General features: G+C 38.8%; 1 long non-coding RNA gene across 1 annotated transcript; it reads left to right on the forward strand.

Annotated features, from left to right (window-relative positions):
- The first annotated feature begins 7,330 nt into the window (after positions 1–7,330).
- On the forward strand, positions 7,331–9,955 carry LOC125964402 (uncharacterized). Its single transcript, XR_007477393.1, has 3 exons — positions 7,331–7,442; positions 7,590–7,657; positions 7,759–9,955. It is a non-coding gene; the product is annotated as an uncharacterized LOC125964402 (long non-coding RNA).
- Positions 9,956–10,222: the final 267 nt, after the last annotated feature.

The following is a 10,222-nucleotide window of genomic DNA, read 5'->3' on the forward strand; positions in this document are numbered from 1 at the left end:
GTATATACTTCTTGGCCACGTGACTTGTTTGGGCCAATAGGATATGGATGAAAGCTATAGTGTTTTCTGAGGCCTTATAAGGCATCATTTATTTCCATTCAGTACTCGAGCTTCTGCCGTTTCCATAAGAACCTATGTCTGAACGCAACCTGCAGCCTAAGCCCAGGCAATGCTACTCGAGCCCAGCAGAGCCATAGCCATCCCATGAATCCAAAAGTAAAAATTCAACACTGATTTTTGTAAGCCACACATATTTTGGTGTTATTTGTTGGGCAGCATTGTCACAGTGAGAAACAAAACCGACTGATACGAGCAATTTCTGTTAAAATGCGGTTGGACACCGGGGCATATAAAACACTGCAGTTCGAAGGATGTATTCACCCCTTATTTTGCTACTGAACACTCAGAGTTGTAGCACCTTTAGTGATTCAGGGCAACAGAAGTGACAGGAGGACCTGGGAGAGACCACAGTGCCTGTTGCCTGGAAACGGGTGGCAACGGCCATGCTCGCACAGGTACTGAGTGGCGATAGTAGTCGGAATTTCCGTATGGAGGTGCTTAATAGGCCCACAGGAGGTGGGAGAGGGGAGGACAACTTCACAGATCCACACTGTGGCTGACCGTACTTGTGTAGGACCAGGTGTGATCACATCCTGTGATCTCCCCAAAAGACGTGTGGTCCTGTAATACCAGTCAGAGCCAGAAACAAAGAAATCCAGGTTCCATCATTGCAATGGACTTTCATTGAAAAAATCAAATCCTCGAACAAAGGCAAAAACGTGTCCCAAAGAGTGGTGGGAAAACTGGTACTTTTGATGATAGGATAGAGATTCAAAATTTCAACAAGGTGAAAACATGAGATGAAATCAACAAAGTGAAGTGTATGAGGATAAATGTAAAACTTTGCATCGTGATTCAGGAAATCTGATGTCCAGATTCAGACAAAGGGATGGAGATTAAGAGGAAATGATCAGGACATGTTATATGATAAGCCCATTTGATTTACAGTAAAGCTAATGCAATCTTATGTTGCATTAATAAAAGTGTAATGTCCAGATGAAAGATGGGATAGTTTCTCTGGACTCGGCACTGAATATAGTGTATGGGCTCAGTTACATTAAATTCTGTCAGCATTTATCCGTCTGCTTTGTGGGTATCATTCAACTGGATATGGCATTTTGAGAGTGTACAGTGATGCAAAGGAATGGCTCCAAAGCACTAGAGTGAGGAACATGAGGGTTCTGGAAGCTGCAACATAAAAGACATTCCTGAAGAAAAAAGAGGTGTTTAACCTGAAAAGAGATGACTTCAGGGAGTTAATGAGAGTTATTTTCAAATGTCTGAAATGTTATTCTTCGAAAGAATGAATAAGCTTATTTTATGAGACTCCACAGAACAAAGCCAAGGCCCGTGAGTGGATGGTACAGAGTCACATTTTGATGCGATGTAAAGGGAACATTTACAATTAGGACTATTGAAAAAATAAAACTGGCTCTCTTGCAAAGGAACGAAGCTTACATTCCTAGAGGTATATAAGCAGAGGTGTAAAGTGACCATGTGGCAAAGGGATTTCAGTTTGGGGTTCTATTTCTCTCTCTCTCCAAAACTCTATCAATCTGTGAAGGCTTCTGATAATTTACCACTTACTCAGCAGTAAAACAATCTTCATAGGATCCCTCTGCTTTATCATCCAGAGGGGCATATGTGAGAAGCAATCCATATAAGAATTTCCCCACATTTACAAGAGCTTACTTGCCCACATGATATTTTCTTACACGCCTTTTGGAAAAGTGAGCTCAGAGACGGCTGAGGTCATGTTTGAGTACATGTGTATATGAGCTTTGCCCTTGCTCACAGATTTGTGATACTGTGTAGATGGTTGGGTCTGTCGATAAATAGAGACAGATGGAAAGAGAGGAGCAACAAAAGAGAGAGCAACAGAGAAAGAAAGGAGAGAGACAGACAGACAGACAGACAGACAGAGAATGTAGCCAAGAGGGTAGAAATTGCTGTTTAAAACTGCGCATAACTAGAGTCCCCATCCTCTAGGAGAATGAGATCGTTTTCTCCCTTTGGGACACTGTGTGTTCAGAAAAACTCCTTCCTACATATAAAAAGTGAAGCACTCCGGCACAGTCCATCAGCCAGATAAGTTAAACAAAAGTTACTGAATTGTTTAGCAGAGTTTATGTAAGAAGAAGTTTAAGCTTCAAGGGCAGCTTGAAGCTTAACATCATCATACATGATGAAGGGTCTAAGGAGGAAGAGGGAGAAGAAAATGCCCAACAGGATGACTGGATGCAGTGGTCCTCCCTCTGTGGGTGAAGCCAGGGAGATGAGCAGAGAACAGGGATTTCCAAGAGGCAGCTGGGGCATTAATGAACTAATTATTCTTGAGTTACTCCCCAACCACCAGCATAAGTTGGCTGCACATGCAGTCTCGTGAGGATGGACCTTTGAAAGGTGAAACAATCTGGGAGGTGTCCAGTGTGGGTCAATGCTAGGCATGAAGGTAACAGAATGCCCGAGAGGTGAAAGGCTGGCAGACACTAAAAGTAGAGCAAGAGGAGACAATGATAAATTTAAATCTTACAAAGAACCCTGAAATATTAAGATGGAAACAGAATTTCTTACAGGGTTTCCTAGTCTTGTGATGGAAGTTGGAGCAGTTTTACTTAAATCCTGATGGTCAAGGTCATCCCTGGAGACTATCTGCAAATGAGCTGACAAGTCTGGCAGGCTTTCCTAAACTCAGTGTATGAATGAATAATAAAGAAACAAAATAATCAGCATCCACTTTGAAACCGTTTGTAGGCTTAAATTTATTATTAATGCATTGTTAATAAACAACAAGTAAATGAAGAAAACCCAATAAATGCCATTCATACTTTTGAGGACTTGGCTTGTTAAGAAAATTATTAAAAAATAAATGAAAATTGGTGCAGCCACTAGGGAAAACAGTATAGAGTTTCCCTCCAAAATTAAAAATAGAACTACCATATAATCCAGCAATTCCACTTTTGAGTTTATCTGGAAAAAATGAAAACACTAACTCAAAAAGATTCATGCACCCCCATGTTACTGCAGCATTATTCACTGTAGCCGAGATATGAAAGTAACCCGTGTCCACTGATGGATGAATGGATAAACTGTATGTTTCTATACTATACGTGTATAGACACACACACAACGTAATATTATTCAACCAGAAAAATGAAGGAAATCGGGCTTCCCTGGTGGCGCAGTGGTTGAGAGTCCGCCTGCCGATGCAGGGGACACAGGTTCGTGCCCCGGTCCGGGAAGATCCCACATGCCGCGGAGCGGCTAGGCCCGTGAGCCATGGCCACTGAGCCTGCGCGTCTGGAGCCTGTGCTCCGCAGCGGGAGAGGCCACAACAGTGAGAGGCCTGCGTACCACACACACAAAAAAAACAAAACATTAAATCATCTACATATAGTCTGGAGAGAAAATTAAGGCCAAACATTGTGACACAAAAGGAAACAGGTAATCACTGATGGCTCAGCTTAATAGATAAAGAAGTGTCCTGTGTTAGAGGGCTCCACTAGGGCTTAATCTAGACGGAAAAAAGGGAAAGAGACATAATAGACGAGAGAGGCGTGACTCTAGAAACTGATTCCTTAAAACAGGAACTTAGACCAATTCCAACTGAATATCCTGTTTTACGTCTTCCTCGGCAATACATCTGAAAATATTTCACAAAACACAACATGCTCTTCCGTAAAGCCCATTTATCATAGGAGGAACTGAGGACACGAGAGTTTTATTCTTAAGATCATCCAAGGAAGAAGTGGCCTGAGAAGCTGATATTCAATATTCTGCAAATGGGTAAACAGAACTCCTAAAAATGCAACATGGACTTTGGGACGTCACAGTGGTGTTTTCCCTCCCTCCCTCTCTCTCTCCCTCCCTCCCTCTCTCCCTAACTCCCTCCCTCCCTTCCTTCCTTCCTGCCTTCCTTCCTCTACGAATATAATGGATATTTGAGAAAGATTCAAACAATAAAGAAGTATATATTGAAAAAAGGAGACTTTCTCCCTCTGCCCACCTCATCTCACCCCCAGAGGTAATCACGTAGTATTTAGAGTCTACCTAGAATCCTTCCATATCATCTCAGCTCAGGCCGCTGTAACAAAATACCCCAGACTGGAAGGCTTAAACAACAGATATTTATTTGTCTCAGTTCTGAAGGCTGGGAAGTCTGAGATCAGGGTGCCAGCATGGCTGCTTTCTGGTGAGTACCGTCTTCCTGGCTTGCAGATGGCCAATTTCTCACTGTTTCCTCCACAATAGAGGGTGAGGGGGCAGAGGTTCTGGTCTGTTTTTATAAAGACACTAATGCCATCGTGACCACCCTCATGATCTCACCTAAATCCAATTACCTCCCAAAGACCCTTCAAATACCATCACACTGGAGATTGGGGTTTCAAAATATGAATTTTGGAAGGGTTCCAACACTTGGTCCACTGTACATATCTTCTATACATTTACACATTTAAATAAATAAATATTGGTTTTTACAAAGAAGTAGGAATATGCTGTATGTATTCTTCTAAAGTTTTTTTTTTTTAACTTAAAAATAGACCATGGATATCTTTCCATGTCAGTCCTTGTGGATCAATCTCACTTTTTAAAATAGCATATGATATTCCATAGTATGGCATTTCCAAAATTTATTTAACCATTTTTCTATTGATTGACATTTACGTTGCTCTCAGTTATTCTCCATTAAAAATAATATTGTGGTTAGCATATATAGCCATATGAGTATGTGATAATATTTCTAAAGGACAGATAGAGTCTTAGAAGAAGAATGAGGTAGGGCTGGGTAGTCATAGGACACATGCATTTAGGACATTGAGGGACACTGCCAAATGGTCCTGCAGAGGGCTCTCCCACTCCCATTTTTTCATTCTCACCACCAGCCCTTCTACTCCCATCCTGGTATTGACAATCTTACATTTCAAACATCTATCCTATTACCTGACACATTGTAAATGCTCAAGAACTAGTATCTTTATGATGAAAAAATGACATAGACTAGGTATATATCCAGAAAAGATGAAAACCCTAATTTGAAAAGATACATGCACCCCAATGTTCATAAGTGGCACTATTTACAATAGCCAAGACATGGAAGCAACCTAAGTGTCCATCAGCAGATGAAGGAATAAAGAAGATGTGGCATATACTATGGAATACTACTGAGCCATAAAAAAGGATGAAATCATGCCATTTGCAGCAACATGGATAGATCTAGAGATTATCATACTAAGTGAAGTAAGCCAGACAAAGAGGAATATATGATATCATATATGTGGAATCTAAAATAATGATACAAATGAACTAACCTATTTACAAAACAGAAACAGACTCACAGACATAGAAAACAAACTTATGTTACAGAATGGGAAAAGGGTGGCAGAAGGAGAAACTAGGAGTTTGGGATTAGCAAATACACACTACTATATATAAAATAGACAAACAGGGCTTCCCTGGTGGCGCAGTGGTTGAGAGCCCGCCTGCCGATGCAGGGGACACGGGTTCGTGCCCCGGTCCAGGAGGATCCCACATGCCGCGGAGCGGCTGGGCCGTGAGCCATGGCCACTGAGCCTGCGCGTCTGGAGCCTGTGCTCCGCAACGGGAGAGGCCACAACAGTGAGAGGCCCGCGTACCGCAAAAAAAAAAAAAAAAAAAAAATAGACAAACAACAAGGACCTACTGTATCGCAGAGGGAACTATATTTAATATCTTGTAATAAGCTATAATGGAAAAGAATCTGAAAAAGAATCGATAGATATAACTGAATCACTTTGTTATATACCTGAAAGTAACAAAACATTGTAAATCAACTATACTTCAGTTAAAAAAGACTGACATAGATTTTCAATTTATAATGTGTCATGCTAGTTAATATTTTGCTTTACGATTAACCACAAAGGTCCTGTGTTAAATGACTTTCTATGCATGTGAGTTCTTATTAGAATATTACATGACATCACACTATTAGTAACATGCTGTAAGTCTCAAAATCCCCAGGGAACATTGGTATAATGAGAAAGTCAAGGAGAGTTGGAGGTTACTCATTAGGTCTCCACGCTTCAGAACCAACAGCAGCACAAAAACACGAGTCCCTTCACATATTCCTCACATCTCCACAGCCAGCGGAGGCAATATACCAAATTAATTCTGAGGCGAAAAATGAGTGTCACTGGGTGAATAAAATTGGGAAAAAATATTAGCATGAAGGAACATCTGCTGCCATCACAATGAAGTACTGGCACATAGACCACCTTAAAGTGACAACACTCACAACACTGAAACTAACGTATGGACCGAAAACCCAGTAACTGCCTCTATGTACCTGTGCCCTCTTTAGCTGCTTTCTGACATCCTTAGCCCAGACCTGTGAATCACTGGAACTGTTGCAAAAATTGCCAAAACAACCTCTGAGAAGCAGATGGTTACGAAGCCTTCTGTCCAGATGCCAGAACCCCATATGCTTGCCAATCTGTGTTTCCAGCGTGCACCATTATACTTAAAATTATATTTTTCCTTTTCCTGCCATGTTCACTCTACCATAATTAACAAGTTCCTAATACTTTTCCAGAAAACAAGAAACGTCACAGCCTGTTCGCTTCCCTTTTATAAATAGAAACGTGAAAAACAACTGTCAGACACCCCCAAACATTCAACCTAAGCTGCAACTCAACTGTTTGGGACTCACATTAGTGGTCTTCGTGGAGTCTTTTTTATAATTTTCTTTTATTTCAACAGAGTCACTGTCTTCCCTGGGCTCTCCAAGTACCTCAGTACAAAGAGGGCTGCTCCCTAATTCTTTTCTAAGTCTATTAGCAAACAAAAAAAGAACAGTTTTTTGTCACGAATTTTTCATTATACAGAACCAGGGAGGAGAATGGTAAGAAGCAAATTCTCTGCTTTAGAACAATATGTGGATTTCTCAAGCCAGCAGTGCTAGCTAATATAGCCCACACATCATGACAGCAAAACCTTTGGCACAGTCTCAGATATTGAGCTTTTAGATACCAAAACAAAGCACTTTGATCAGCACCCAAGTTTACATGTCACAGGGAGAACTGAAATATTTCCCAAATCCAAGTTGACCCTTTGGGGAGCTCAGAGATACCCTTGTTCAGAGGTCAGTCTTTCAAACAATTAGTTTTTCTATTGACTTGTTTATTTGCTCCTGGACCAGAATGCCCACCCCCTCCAGGGTCTGGCACCGCTGGGTGTGGAAAATGTCCAAAATTTCACAACAAGTTGTCTATTCTGCAACAGTCAATTTGGCGTATTTACATGGTGTTCCAGTGCAGGGCTTTGAAGCTACCAATCATGAATAGCATACTCTCACATTCCTCTTACGTTATTTTCCCAGGAATCTGTGTACCATACCTGTGATGTTGGTAAGGAAATAACTTTAAACATTCAACCTTTCAACAGAAAAGGAACTTAAATTTCTTTCAGTGAATATTTTGGAGTTGTAGAACAGTACGTTGATTTTATTAGTAAATCTGACACAACATTTTTTTTTTTTTGTCTGTTTGGTGTAGGGAGGCATGATGTTTTTGAAAAACTTAGACTACACTGAGATATGTGAATTTAAATCAGCAATTTAAAAGTAAGTATTATGACATTTTAATTACATTTTAATGGTAAAACCTTGGAAGTGATGCTGATTTAAGTCAAAATAACTTTTGAAAGTGTTTTTCTTCCCTGCAGCTATCTGGATACCTGACAGGAGGGAAACAGGAAAAGAGAGAGTAAAAAGAGAATGATGTTCTCACCAAGAAAAAAAGTGAGCTGTGCGTTGGGCTTTTTTTGTTTATTTGAATTAAATTTGATAACTGTGATGGAAAGATCTAGGAGTTAATAGGAAACTTTTGGACGTGTCAGCATGCAAGATACTATGTTTACATTTGTTTTACAAAAAAGTCAACATTAAGGATGAAAAATTGATGACAAAGATTGTAACATAATTTCTGTCTGCATGTATACCCTCTCTCCCGCTGTCATATGATCTTATGTTTAGGTTCTGCTTGAACTCAAAAGAAAGGAAGGAAGGAAGGAAGGAAGGAAGCAGGGGAGGGAGGGAGGAAGGAATGAAGGAAGAAACTGAGAAGTTCAGGAAGATTAGATGCAAACACCAAAATCCCAGAACATTTTTTTCTCAGTATTTCTTCTTCCCAAGGAGAGAGAGGAAAACTACTGAAATATAACTGGAAAAAAATGTTTACTTTGAGAAGCTAACAATAATGAGTTAAAGGCAAAGACATTAAAAAGTTGTACTTAAATATACTGACCTTCTATAAAAAAATAACAAAGGGATGAAATAAGGCCAAGTATGTATGATCTAAAACAAATCGAAATGGATAAATATTACGTTTCTGTTGGAGAGTGCTGTTTTATTTACAGTATTTTTTTTCATTAGTTTCGCTTGGGACTTCCTAATAATGTTTGTAATTTTTTTTCCTAAACTTAAAACTCCAAGCACACTAAAATTTTTGCATTTTACAAAGCACTTGCCCCATGGCCCTGAGCCTTTGCACTGACTATTTCTTCTGTGCAGGATGTGCACTCCTCACAATTCCTGCCACACAGAAAACTAGCCAACAAGGAAGTTTCCTCTTCAGATGGAAGAAAAGAGAATACAGATACTCACCTAGGCATAAGAGAATTTTTAATATTATAAAGGTGACAATTCAAATGAGTGGGTTAATTATTTTGTCCACAACTAGTATTGGAAGAATTTGCTAATTATTTGGAAAATAAGTAAACCTAGACCCCTGCCTCATGCCTTATTCAAAACCAGGTTCCAGAGGTTTAGCAGTGTGAAAATGAAAAACAAAACTACAGCTATTAGAATATCATTTATGAAAATAATTTTTCTAAAAATCAGTTACAATGTGGAAATTTATGGGAAAAAGCAAATAACTAATAAACATACAGGATGACAACCTCAATAATGATTAGATAAATGTAAATCAAAATATCTAGTCTATACGAATTATCACTTAGAATGTCTTATAAATCTGTGAGGGGGTGAAAAGAGTCATTCTCAAATGTAGGTGAAATTCTAAATCAGTATAAGGATTTTAAAGGGCAATTAGACAATAACTCAAAATTCCAAATGTGCATACATGTCAACCCAGAAAGTTTAGTTTTGAGGAATCAATCTCATAGATATACTCCTACATGTGTACAAACACACACACACACACACACACACACACACACACACACAGTCATTGCAGTATTATTTGCTATAACAATGAATAGAGATAACAAAAGTCTGTCAACAGGAGATTGGTTAAAACAATTAGAATTCAGCCATACAACAAAAAATCAGTCCACTATTAAAATGAATAAAGTATATCTGTATTGACCAAGTTGGACAAATATTCATGATACACTTTTAAGTCAAAAAAGAATGTTTTAGAACCGTATGTGTTGAATGCCTATACATACAAATTCAAAAATGAATGCAATGTTATGAAGGTACATGTGTTGTAATTATACAACCGCATGCTTCAACCTGCATATGAGTCACCTCCTTTTTGAACCTTTCGCAATCTCCCTGTGAATATGATATCCACCTCTTAAATCCATACTTTAAGAATACACCTACAATTCCACTACCATCACACCTTTGTAGTTACTGATCAAATAAAGATTAAAATGTTTTTCAGTGAAAAAAAAGATACAAACTCATTTACAAAACAGAAATAGTCTCACAGACATATAAAATAAACTTACAGTTACCAAAGGGCAAGGTGCAGGGGGAGGGATAAATTAGGAGGATGGAATTAACATATATATACTACTATATATAAAATAGATAACCAACAAGGACCTACTGTATAACACAGGGAACTATACTCAGTATTTTGTAATAACTTATAAGGGAAAAGAATCTGAAAAAGAATATATATATATATGTATATATATATATATATATCTGAATCACTGTGCTGCAAGCCAGAAACTAACACAACATTGTAAATCAACCATACTTCAATAAAAAACAAAAATTAAAAAAAAAAGGGACAACCAAAAAAAATGTTTTTCAGTGGACATAGGGTGCTGAACTTTCAGAAATATATGCTAACTTGCCACACCCCAAATGCAAAAACCACGCTGGGACTAAAGAAAAAAATCAGAGGCAATTTTCCAACAAATACTTGGA

This window comes from Orcinus orca, chromosome 5 (assembly GCF_937001465.1).
Source record: "Orcinus orca chromosome 5, mOrcOrc1.1, whole genome shotgun sequence".
Taxonomy (NCBI): Eukaryota; Metazoa; Chordata; class Mammalia; order Artiodactyla; family Delphinidae; genus Orcinus; species Orcinus orca.